This window comes from Paramacrobiotus metropolitanus, unplaced genomic scaffold (assembly GCF_019649055.1).
Source record: "Paramacrobiotus metropolitanus isolate TYO unplaced genomic scaffold, Prichtersi_v1.0 Parri_scaffold0000280, whole genome shotgun sequence".
Classification (NCBI taxonomy): domain Eukaryota; kingdom Metazoa; phylum Tardigrada; class Eutardigrada; order Parachela; family Macrobiotidae; genus Paramacrobiotus; species Paramacrobiotus metropolitanus.
Window position 1 is genome coordinate 53,131 of NW_026570500.1, and position 5,313 is coordinate 58,443.

Below are 5,313 nucleotides of genomic sequence, written 5' to 3' on the forward strand. Positions count from 1 at the left end.
TAGAAAAAACGTAGCCTAATGGGCTGTTTACAGCCGTTAGATAAATCTCTTAGTCAAAGGTTACAGTAATTACTGTAACCTCAAAAGAAAAGTAAAAGCCTTGCCGCCCTATTCAGACCAAGCGTTAGAACAGGAACTGCCAGCACGCTGACTGTGAGCTCATGATCACCGGCAGCAGAGGTTCCCGGGAATCCACCAGGCTCTGGTGAGCAGTATAGCATTTTAATGATTTTCGAATTTCGGTATTTTAATTGATTTGTGGTTCAACTGTTTAAGAGCCATATCAACAACATTTCGAAACTGATAACTGCCGTTTCAGTACGGATATTATCTGAACTTTAGCGCAAAGCGGAGCAAGTCATTAGTCATGCGGCACTTTAGACCAAAGAAGCGCAAACTCCCTGATTATCGGCTCGGGCATTGGCCCGCTTAAGCAGGCTTCTGCCATTAATATCGTTGGCATAAATAGCGATCAGTAATGTTCACAGGTGACCGATTGCATTGATAGAAACCCGTACTGATGACCTCCGTTAGGGCATCGGTGTCAAGGTGGAATCCATAGAGCTGGTTATATACGGAGAATTTGCTATCATCTAATCGAAACTTGGTGGTACGCAATCCATCAACATGAGTGATGAGGAGATTAACCAGCGCCCAGTTCGCGATCTGTTGATCGCTCCAATGCGGCGCCATCAATGCTGTGGCGTTTACGAGGAGGGGTTCGATGTCGGGTGATGAGTTGAAAGAAGACCAGTTACTTTCTTCGGCGCACATTTCCGCACAGGCAGATGTACAGCAACTAGTTGTGAAGTAACGAAAGTAATGGAACCGTAGTAACTGCCTGGAGCCAGGTTATTTCATCAGGCGTTGTGTCGTGTATAAGCGTTCACGCCGTTTAAGGCTCCATGAACTATCTTTACTCTTCCACGCCTGTAATGCTCAATCGGTAGGCACTCGTACTCTCAAACTGTAACAGAAGAACTAAGGTGGAGAAGCGACAAACGAGTCAGGAACACGAATCAGTAATCCCTATGCGAGAAATCCAACTACAATCTCCGGTCGTAAGTCCTGTGAGGATCGGCAAGAGCTAGGACGATTGTGTCACGAGCAAACCTGTATTCTATGCAATAATCCTGGATCGATCATGTACATCAGAAGGAACAAGTATTGCTGAGGAACAAGTATTGCTGTCTCTTTATCCAATTCACATCACAGTTCACAACGCTAGGAAATTGTAATTAGAAAGCAGTCTCAGAAGTAAATCTCAGACTACTGATTCCCGACATTAGTGGCGACATCAACTTATATAGACTTCGCGTTATGACATCATATACACCGCTAGTAAAAGAGAACAGCAAATCACAGCATAGATTGACTAGATTATCCGTTTGTGTTGCAGGTGGAAGGCGGACAGTCAGCATCCGTACGTACACTCCGGCGTGTGATTCTACTCCCACACGTCAGTTGTACGCGTTGTAGGGGTGTCATGAATTCTGGATGGCAAGGGCTAAGTATATGGGTGGTTAGGCGCAAACTTGACGTTTGGTCGTGATGCCGGTCGTCGCATGTTACCCGTATACATGCGTGTGGTGACTTCCGGGTCGTCACCCGGTGTTTGCACGTAGTGTTTGCACGTAGTGTTTGCACGCCGTCTCGCAGTAAGTAGTAATACATGGTAATACACGTACGTTGCACGTAGTAATACAACAGTTACTACGGAAGCCAGCACAACGGCATGTAATGAAAAGTATGATTATACTTGCCGCACATCCAATGGCTGTGAAGATTGTATTTCTCTTCTCATGGGAGAGGGAAAAGGTCGGAAGGTTAACTTCAGGGATAGTCGATTTCGACGCTACTGCCTCAGTTCCGCCTTTTATCGACTAGCTTTCCCCTTCCGCGGCTACTGCCGCTAGTTGACCAAAGAGATCCATGATGAACCGAATGGATTGGTCCGGTCTTGTGGCCGGACCTTATTCTGTACACGTGTCGGGTGGTAAGCCAGATTTGGAATTATTCGAGCTGACGGGTCAGGTTGTAATGACCGAGCAGCAGGAACCATTGACACGTCGTGTTACTTGGCTGTGACGGATCATGCGACGGATCAGATTGTGGACAGCCGACTCCAAATGGTTATCCCAAGCGAGACGCCGGATTCGATGAAGGATATGAAGTCTTGAGGTAGGACGGCTCAGTCTGTACGTTTGAGCGACACATTAACCTTGTCGACTTTCGTTTCCACATGTTTTTTCACAGATCTGTCGAAAGACGGTTGGGTAATTGCGGTAACCCATCTTACACCAAAGGTTAGTCACGGAGTTGCATAAATGCATCCACGTTAGTTGTGTGAACGAAATCCACTAATCCCAGCAGATACGTTTTGCTCTTTATGAGCATCACATTATCGATATTTTGCTTGTGCACCTCGGCATTCCCGTCGAAGTAATTAAGTTTTGAAGCGACAAGATCGTGGAAGACAAGCAAGCGCGCGCGCGCGAATGGAAGCCTGTTATGCTTCTGCTGAAAACCAAGACGCATGCAAACTTTTCCTCAAGGTTTTTCCCCAGTTTGCAAACGAACACTACACACAGCCAAAGGCCGTCATCTAACGTAAGCCGAATGTGGAAATTAATTCATCTCTTTGCTGCAAATGTCGGTTCAACATTTACAAGAAAATCCGAATACAGTAAGTCTGTATGTTTAGCCATGGTCTTACCATTGGAAGCGATTGGTGTTTTTATAAACCATTTGATATCCACAGCGTTTTCCTGGTACAGCTTCAAATAGTTCCCGGACCGCTCTACGTTCTGTAAGCATACAGTGTAACGAATGAATTCACTGGAAGCATTTGTTGGCACTGCAAGCATTCTGTAAGGTGCCCGGCTGGGGAATGCCGGGGTTATCAGAATTTCGGCCAAAGGATAACCGCCACACTCTACTAAAACTTCGGGACGCTTCACTTTGGAAAATACGGTCTCTGGCTACAGTATTCTCAAGTCCTCAATGACAATCGCCACGTTGTCTCTAAGGCATAATTCCTTACGTATAACTGCCTGTTCACTATGAATCGGCCATCGAGGATTTTATTAAAATTTTCCTGGCGGGTAAAGCATTTCCTGGCACCGCCGCATAGACGGACGGGTGCAAAAAATAATTGTGATAGGCCTTCACATCCGCTTCGTTTATTATAAACATAACTTTTTCTAGAGCGCCATATGGTGAACAAACTCGTGCTGGCTGAAATTTGGCTATGGGGAAAGCTGAATGCAGAAACTCAAACATTTCCCGTTATTTTGCAAGATACCCAGCATATGTTACTGCTCCAATTTGAGTTTCCTTTTTCGATAGTCTCTGGCTTTTGAGAATTGGAACATTTACTTTTTTTTGTGAAAACGACCGCTTTAGTTGACTTTGTACAAAATTGTTTACAAAACTACAAAAATTATTAACCCAAAACCAAAACAAAATTAGGCAATCCAACACATGACCTGATGTGGGACAATGGACCTGATATGGGAAACTAGAATGCAGACGATTTGGAGCAAACTCGCTCCCGACGATCAACCACCACATTGGTGAGTCGAAATTCCCGAAACCGGTAAAGAATATATATGCGGGACAAAATTTTCACGCCGGGATATTCCAGCTAATCATGAACTAATCCTTTTTTTGTACGCCTGAATTTGCTTAATCAGTTTGCTTTTTACATTTGCGAAATTTTTTATTAATTGAATGGGTAATTACGAGACGCTATTATTCTACCGGAGGAATTGGACGTATTTTGTACGTATTTTGGACCCACTTGTACGTATTTTCACCTCCGTCTGGCTCTGCCGTGCTCCTGGCTCGGCAGTTAGGCCCCACATTCCTTGCCGAGACGGAGTGCCTGGGAGTCTCGTGGCGCACTGCAACTCGCTCTACCTCGCTACACACCCAAGGACGATCAGTCCAACCAGACCATCAGTGAAAACGGTTTTAAGTGGAAAAGGAAACTAATTCTGATCACTTCCGGTCATCCCCAATTTCGGTTCCTGTCCATCCCTTGTCCACGACTTCCGGACCGTCCTCCCGAAGCGACCCCCATCATCCCTGCTCTATTTCCGCCGGATTCGCCAACTTCCACAAAAATCCGTGGCTTCCACGAAATCTCATGGAAGCTTCCATGCCATGACTTCCACGAAATCGTTTCGTAGAAGTTAGCTTAATTTTCATATTTTTGCATTGTAAACCTATGCATTATTATTAATAATGAGCATACATACCGTTTTCACAAGAATCCCAATGAATTGATCTTCAAAGGTCACCATGCCACAGAATATCTTCACAGAAAGAACGGACTCTACCTCCGGATGTATAACGGAAAAAGGAACCTCAAAGAAACGGAACCCACCTTTTGAAACGAGTAAAGTGCAGACGCGCTTATGTTAGCAATGTGCAGCAACACTAAAGACTCGCTCAATGTGCCCGTCTGAAGTTCTAGAATTGCTTCGCCCCGTCCGTGCAAAAAAGTGTGCATTTTGCCTAAGGCTGCGTCAGCAGCTGCTATTAATCTCTTCACATCCACTAAACAACCCATCTACGATTTGTTGAATTAAATGTTGTGCAAACCAGTTTTGAGACCGTACACAGACAGTACGCAAGCGTGTGAACGTGAGAGTTCACATAAGGCACTCAGCTGGAACTGTTCTCCAGGAGTTGAGGAAGGCCGGAAGATTCCGTAAAATGATGAGAATATGGCTGGATAAATAGTAGCTATTTGAGCAGGACAGACAGGGCAGGAATTCGGGATGTGGGCGAGAGGAGAATTATGTGGTGGAAAAGCTTAAATACCAAACACAAAAAAAATCCCAGCGAAAAAAAATCCAAACACAAAGAAAATTCCAGCCGATATGCTACCAGTTTGACAGATTGAGGCGTTATGTATTATACGTCCTTATACAATTACGTAGGACGGGTGAACACCGCCAATTTTATTCACGATAGCCGGGAAAATCAATATCCCACCGTGCAGTTCGACGTCTGGGGCCGCCGTCCAGGACTCACGGTATTTCTTTTAACGCAAGCGATAATCAGACCCAAGTTGTTCTTTAATTTTTGTAGGACAATAGTACATGTTGTGTAATTTCCTTAAAAACAAAAACAACACCATAGAGGTAATAGTTTTTCGTCGATCTTGTTTATCTACATATGATCATGTCAGTAGACTTTCCGCGTAGTTTACTGTTGTGCCGCTCGGTTTTCGTCTAAAATCTCACTCGGAGCTGTCGTTCTCGTTTATGTCCTTTTCAAGTCACAGTCACCTGGAACAAAATG